Source organism: Alosa alosa, chromosome 4, assembly GCF_017589495.1.
Source record: "Alosa alosa isolate M-15738 ecotype Scorff River chromosome 4, AALO_Geno_1.1, whole genome shotgun sequence".
NCBI lineage: Eukaryota > Metazoa > Chordata > Actinopteri > Clupeiformes > Clupeidae > Alosa > Alosa alosa.
Window position 1 is genome coordinate 12,954,093 of NC_063192.1, and position 7,457 is coordinate 12,961,549.

The 7,457-nt window shown below is 42.5% G+C and overlaps 1 protein-coding gene across 1 annotated transcript in view; it reads right to left on the reverse strand.

Moving 5' to 3' along the window:
• Positions 1–5,754: 5,754 nt before the first annotated feature.
• LOC125293286 (plakophilin-1) overlaps positions 5,755–7,457 on the reverse strand; it is a gene marked incomplete in the record, with an annotated part of 16,019 nt that continues 14,316 nt past the window's right edge. The window contains 1 exon segment of the mRNA XM_048241143.1: positions 5,755–7,351.

The window sequence follows — 7,457 nt, forward strand, 5'->3', positions numbered from 1 at the left end:
TTAATGTAAGAAAGAACAATTACCCTACATGATAAACCTATATGCCTTGTTTGCTCGGAAGAGGGTGTAGTAAAGGAGTAGGCTAAATCAAAGTCCTTTTAGGCAAGTCCCTCCACTCGGCGGCCATATTGCAACGATTTTTGGGCACTCATCGGGCATCCTGTTCGGCAGAAATGCGCGTGCACAAGGCTTCACGACACCAATCTTGCTCCAGCGGCGAGTTCACAACACATGATTGGCACGATGTCTTCACAACACACCATATGATTGGCTCAATGTATTCACATCACACCAAATGATTGGCTCAATGTATTCACATGTCGACGTTTCGCCGAGGAAGGGGTGGGATATGTATAGACAACTGCCATATTGGCGTTACAAACTAGCCCCATGCATTTCTATGGAGGATTTTTTGAGTGCTGTGTCTCCTCATTAGAAAGTCTCTGGCTAAATCACCGAACAACAATATAGCCTACAAACTGCAAAAGGAATGAAATGCCCGCACTCTGCTAAAACTCCCATATATTTAATGTGTTGCAACGTTGTCGTTGTCGTGGGGTCCAAATTCAAGGCTCTAACGCTTGCTTACAAAGTAGTCTCTGGTTCTGCTCTTACCTACCTGAATGCCCTCATACGCTACCTCTAGACCGCTGCGCTCCTCAGACGAACGACGTCTAGCTCTACCACCGGTACGCTCAAGCCAATCCAAACTTTTCTCATCTGTTGTTCCTCGTTGGTGGAACACTGCCAGTTCCTACAAGGGCAGGGACATCCCTCTCCATTTTCAAAAAACTCCTGAAGACCCAGCTCTTTAGAGAACATCTCCTCTCATAGCACCACTTACAACAAGTCTTGCTGATCCTAGCACTTGAACTCAAACTCAACTCAACACTCAACTGTTTAAAAACAGCACTCACTGATGCACTTATTCTTACTGTACTCTACCGTTTTTAAATTGTCCTAAAATTGTTGAGAGAATTGCTCTAAAACTTAACTGTTACCATGTTGTTAGTAGTTAAAAATGCGTCAGCCAAATGTAATGTAATGTAATGTGAAGTGTCCAGACTCCTGACATGCAGCCGTCCTACCACATGCTCGCTGGACCCTATACCTACGAGCCTACTTCAGTCCATCAGCCCGACCATCGCTCCAGCTATCACACATGTGATCAATGCCTCGCTAACCTCCGGCACATTTCCAACAGCGTTCAAAATGGCCCGGGTAACACCGTTACTTAAGAAAGCTTCTCTCAACCCTGCTCAAGTCGAGAACTACCGCCCTGTCTCACTACTGCCTTTCCTATCCAAAGGCATTGAACGAGCAGTCTCCAAACAGGTCTCTGACTTCCTTTCACAGAACAACCTTCTGGATCCAAATCAGTCTGGGTTCAAAAAAGCGGCCACTCTACCGAAACGGCTCTGCTGTCTGTAACAGAAGCCTTAAAGAAGCCAGGGCGACCGCCGGGTCATCAGTACTCATTCTGCTTGACTTATCGGTGCCTTTGACACGGTTAATCACCGTATCCTTCTCTCTATACTTTCGCTGACATGGGAATCTCGGTTCTGCTCTCTCCTGGTTTGAATCCTACCTCACAGGACGCTCGTTTAACGTTATCATGGCTTGGTCAGCTATCTGCACCTCACCATCTCACCACAGGGGTCACCCAGGGCTCAGTGCTGGGCCCCCTCCTCTTTGCTATCTACACCACCTCCTTGGGACAGATTATCCGTTCGCACGGCTTCTCATACCACTGCTATGCAGACGACACACAGCTCTATCTGTCCTTTCCACCTGACAACCCCCTGGTTTCAGCACGGATCTCGGATTGCCTTTCAGACATAGCTACATGGATGAAGGCACACCACCTCCAGCTGAACCTCTCAGAGACTGAACTGCTGGTCATCCCAGCTAAACCTACCATACACCACGACATCAACATCAAATTTGACTCCCTGTCTGTTTCACCGACCAGGACTGCAAGAAATCTAGGAGTTGTTCTCCGACAACCAACTAAACTTCTCAGATCATGTTGCCTCAGTCGCCCGGTCATGCCGCCAGACTCTACAACATACACGGAAAATCAGGACTTACTTGACTCAAGATGCTACCCAAATTCTGGTTCAGGCAATAGTCATCTCACGACTCGACTGCTGCAATGCCCTCCTGACAGGTCTCCCAGCCTGCGCAGTGAAACCACTTCAGATGATCCAGAACGCGGGCGGCGCTGGTCTACAACCAACCCAAAAGGGCACATGTTACCCCGCTGCTCATCCAGCTACACTGGCTACCTATGGCGGCCCGCATCAAATTCAAGTCTCTAACGCTTGCCTACAAAGTAGTCTCCGGTCTGCTCCCACCTACTTGAATGCCCTCATACAGACTTACACTACCTCCAGACCGCTGCGCTCCTCTGATCTAATCCACGCCTAGCTCTACCACCGGGGCGCTCAAGCCAATCCAAACTTTTCTCATCTGTTGTTCTTCGTTGGTGGAACACACTACCAGTTCCTACAAGGGCAGGGACATCCTTTTCCACTTTCAAAAAACTCCTGAAGACCCAGCTCTTTAGAGAACATCTACTCTCATAGCAACACTTACAACAAGTCTTACTGATCCTAGCACTCACCAGCCGCTTTTAAACTGACAAGTAACTGTTAAAAACAGCACTCACCGACGCACTTATTCTTACTGTACTCTAATGTTTTTTTTAAACTGTCCTAAAATTGTGAGAATTGTTCTAACACTTACTGTTTACCATGTTGTTAGTCGCTTTGGTTAAAAAAGCGTCAGCCAAATGTAATGTAATGTAATGTAATGTAATAATGTAATGCCATGCAACAAGCGCGCCTGCTTTTAAAGGGAATGTGAGATGATGCTCTGATTGGTCTATTGCACGTTACGCCCAAACCACACCTAGGAGTAATTGGGGCAGCTGTGGTCTACTGGTTAGCGCTTCTGACTTGTAACCAGAGAGTTGCCAGTTCGAACCCGACCAGTAGGAACGGCTGAAGTGCCATTATGCAAGGCACCTAACCCCTCACTGCTCCCGAGCGCCGCTGTATAAGGCAGCTCACTGCTTCGGGATTAGTGTGTGCTTCACCTCACTGTGTGTTTCACTAATTCACGGATTGGGATAAATGCAGAGACCAAATTTCCATCAAGGGATCAAAAGAGTATATATATTTATACTTATATACTTATACTTATGTAGCTACTTGAGACCAACCCATACCTGTCAACACTCCCGTTTTTCCCGGGTTCTCCCGTATTCCAAGGTCATCTCCCGTTTTGTTATTTCTCCTGGAAAACTCCCGTAATTTGCATGGCCATCAAACTTCACTTTAAAATCATTGATCCATTCAGTTTTCTATTAGTCTGACATCTCCCAGGTTGCCAGATTGTGTATGAAATACACCCTACACATACACAATCAATTTCAACCGTTTTGTCATAGGCTAAAACCTGGCAACCCAAAACCCAAATAAGGAAGCGGGTGCCGATTGCGCAGCCTGAGTCTCGTCGTAAGCAAGTGGGCAAGTTGAATGGCCAACTCCAGAACTAGCTGTTGTGAAATTGTTGGAAAATGAATTGATTAACACATCACATAAACTGTTATTGAGTGTTGTTGATACACTGAACTTGTGTCCTCGGAACCAAATCTGACAGCAAGCAGCTTTGAAGTTTTGGAAGTAGGCTGCAGGCAGGCAGCTGGTGGATACATAACTGGCATGCGTAGGCTTAGGTAAGGTAAAAGCAACGACCGAAATGCAATGTTGAAACACGTGTTTGAAACGTATTACATGCAAACACAGATCCGGTATAAACACTGACCCTGAACCCAGTTTGGATTTAACTAACGGGTAACCCCATGGCCAGCCTAGTGTTATGAGAAATGAAGTCTGTGTGAGGGTAAGTCCCAGGGAGTTTGTGCTGGCACGCACAAGTGCCGCGGGCCACTGAGTGAGCACTCTGACTGGTGAAGAGAGGACAACATGCCCAGACAACATTACATAAAATTGTCTTCAGAGTTCAGACACACCCGATACCTGAACACACACACAAAAACACTAACAATTTGACACATATCTATGCTATTTGCTATAGATCTATTCAATCTTCCTGCATGGCATGGGCAAATTCCAGGATGACAGTCTTGTTCAGTTGTTCTTGTACAGTCACATAGTCAATACATGTTCCAATAAAAAAATTATCTCATTAACTATGTAAGTTACAAAAATGTCCCAAGCAGAAATGGATTATACACAAAAAAGTACTATAACATCAAAAGAGAAAAGTTTGGTAGGTCTTTTCTTAAAGTAGGACAGGTTCAGCATTCTGTGCATGACACCAATGCAATGCCTCTGCATGGGTTGTAGCCTACGTGAGGGAGTTCTCCCCTCCCAAAAAGAGTTGATAGGGTCCATATAGCCCGTCTTTTCCAAAAGTTTTCAGATACGGATAGCCGAGCCGGCCCTACAGTAGACACAAGCGTCAGGAAGGATGGATGGTAGAAAGAGGCCAGCAGAGACTGAGCAGCAGATCAACCAGTCGACCACTGAAAATGATGAGCCCGAAATTAGTGATGAGGAGGCCATGACTACAGGGACAAGTAGAGAATATAAATTAAAGTGGGCAAATTCCAGGATGACAATGCCAGGATGATGTACATGTTGATGTACATGATGTACATGTCTTTGTTATATATTTATATCCTCTAATTTATTCCAATAAAAAAATTATCTCATTAACTATGTAAGTTACAAAAATGTCCCAAGCAGAAATGGATTATACACAAAAAAGTACTATAACATCAAAAGAGAAAAGTTTGGTAGTGACCATTATCGGATTGCACAAGGTTTTGCCCTGTCTATAATTAGATTGATCTACTGACTTCATGTCATCATTGCTGTTACTGTAAAATCAGCTGTGCCAAACAGCACTGCATCAGAGATTCATCATAGCTGAATACATTGCCCTCTCAGTTTCAGATCATAGCCCTACATACCGGTATGTACATTCTACAAATCCTCAGCAACTGTCATTCATTCTGTCATGAGACATTTACATTGTATAACAAATGCTAGAATGTTACCACACCAAGGACAAGCTCTGCAAGTCTACTTCCTAAGATACACAAGAGAAATCTGTGGGAAGAATGTTATGTTATATAGAAGACCCTATATGCCACTGTACTGTACTCATAAAGCTAACACATCAGAAATTAGACTCATTACCGTAAAAAGTAAATAATTGAGCACATTCTGTTTGTCCTAGAGGTTGAAGTTATGCTAGTAAAACACAGCTGAAATGGCCTACCTGAGTAAACAGAAACAGCATAGAGATCTGAGAATGCATTTGAGCCATTCTCCCATTTTGGAAATCACAGAAATCCCTGGAACTAATCACAACTGCTTATCTGGCATGGGTCAACGGGATGTATACAATGACAGACAGAAGAGGATAGTTGGCACTGCTACATGTATTGTTTATAATTTTGTAATTGAGCAAACAACTGCATTTAAAACATTTGTTTTCAAGAATGTATTTGCTGTACGTCTGAAAGAGTAATGTACTAACTTAAGTTGAATTTCAATGCTGGTGATGCCCCTTTGAAATTCAAAGTGAACTGAGAGGGTTCAGACCCATTCTCCATTTTGAACTGGTTTGGTATCAGCCAGGATAGGTTATAAGTGATATAATTGTCAGCTCTTTATTTGGTAGTGTGTCTTATACCACAGAGGTGAACATAGTGAATGAGTAAGCACTGCAAACATTTATTATCAAAGAGAACAAATTAATTAAAATCATTTCAACTTTCAATTTTATCTGTCCATTGCATTAAAACCATGCTTAATAATCTTATGGGAAGTATAGCGCTTGTTTTACATTTGAACAATACCAATATTAGATAGGAGACATACCAAGGTAGTGTAGTGGATAAGGAGCTGGACTAGCATGCAGTAGCCTGAAAAGTAGGGGGTTCGATTCCCAGCTTTCACTGATGGCAGCCGTGGCCTACTGGTTAGCGCTTTGGACTTGTAACCGGAGGGTTGCCGGTTTGAACCCCGACCGGTAGGCCACGACTGAAGTGCCCTTGAGCAAAGCACCTAACCTCTCACTGCTCCCCGAGCGCCGCTGTTGTTGCAGGCAGCTCACTGCACCGGGATTAGTGTGTGAAACCAAATTTCCCTCACGGGATCAAAAGAGTATATATACTTATACAATACTGCACAAGGCATTGTTTTACATTCAATCTTTGGCATAAATAGTAACATTTCCAAAAAAAAAAAAGATTAGATACGATTTTGCGTGTAATGAATGAATGAATATAATGCAACAATAAGTGCTAATTTATCAACTAATACAGTGAGCTACTAAGACAAGGTTTGTAATATTTTCTGTGCAAGCGCCACAACCCAGAATAAGCTGATACCAGTATGCTGAAAACCATCTATTAATGTTAATATTTATATAAACTCAATAACCATTATGCAGATAAACACATTCATACATACAGGGTTATAAAGTATTTACGTTTCATGATGATTGACAAAATATATAACCACTATACTGTATAACGATCCAAAAATAGTTATGACTGCACTCATAAGACATTGCATCGTTGTAGAATAATCCCTTACAACCTGAAGTATCATAAAGCCAGTCTTTAGACTTATGTCAATTATTATCAGGCTATATGAGTGTGTTATAACCCTTAATGGATGTATTCATTATGGATACTGTGTTCATAGAAAGTGTTACTGTACATATGGATGTATTTTTTGAAACATGTTTTGATACTTGAATGCCAGGTAACATCAAGGTAGATGCTGTGAAGAAACAATACAGTCAATGAACAAGAAATCTTTACATTTAAGGAAAGGGGTGGATTAGTATTCCTAGAAGATAACAAGAAGTGTACATATAGCTAATAGCATCCCTAGATCTGAACCTGAAGGGCAGCTTTCCCCGACTCCTCCTGAGATACACACAAAAAGCATGGCAGACTTATAGACTTGTGTCATCACTGTTCTACGGAATAAAATATATGGTTTATTCTTTTTTACTGTAATTTCTTCTTGTTCACAGACTATCTTTCCATATATCCATGTAGGAGGAAGTGGCAATGCTGACATGAAGGTGTCCATGACAATGGATGGATTATAGCAGATGTAATGAAAAAAAATCCAAAATGAATTGCAGGTCTCTTGCCAGAACAAAAAGAGTTCTCTGGTGGTTCGTGTTTTAGAGGTGACAGGATCCTCTACATAACATAAGCACAATCATTCCAAAATAGAGAGGATAGAATCTTCTACGGGTGTGTGCTATTCCGAAGCACACAAGTCTCCACCTGCACAGAAGGGGCCATAAATGAGTATCAAAGTTCAGACAGTCTCTAGTGACTGTTTCTCTTCCTCATAGTAATTAAACACACAGTAAGTAGTAATTGTACTACC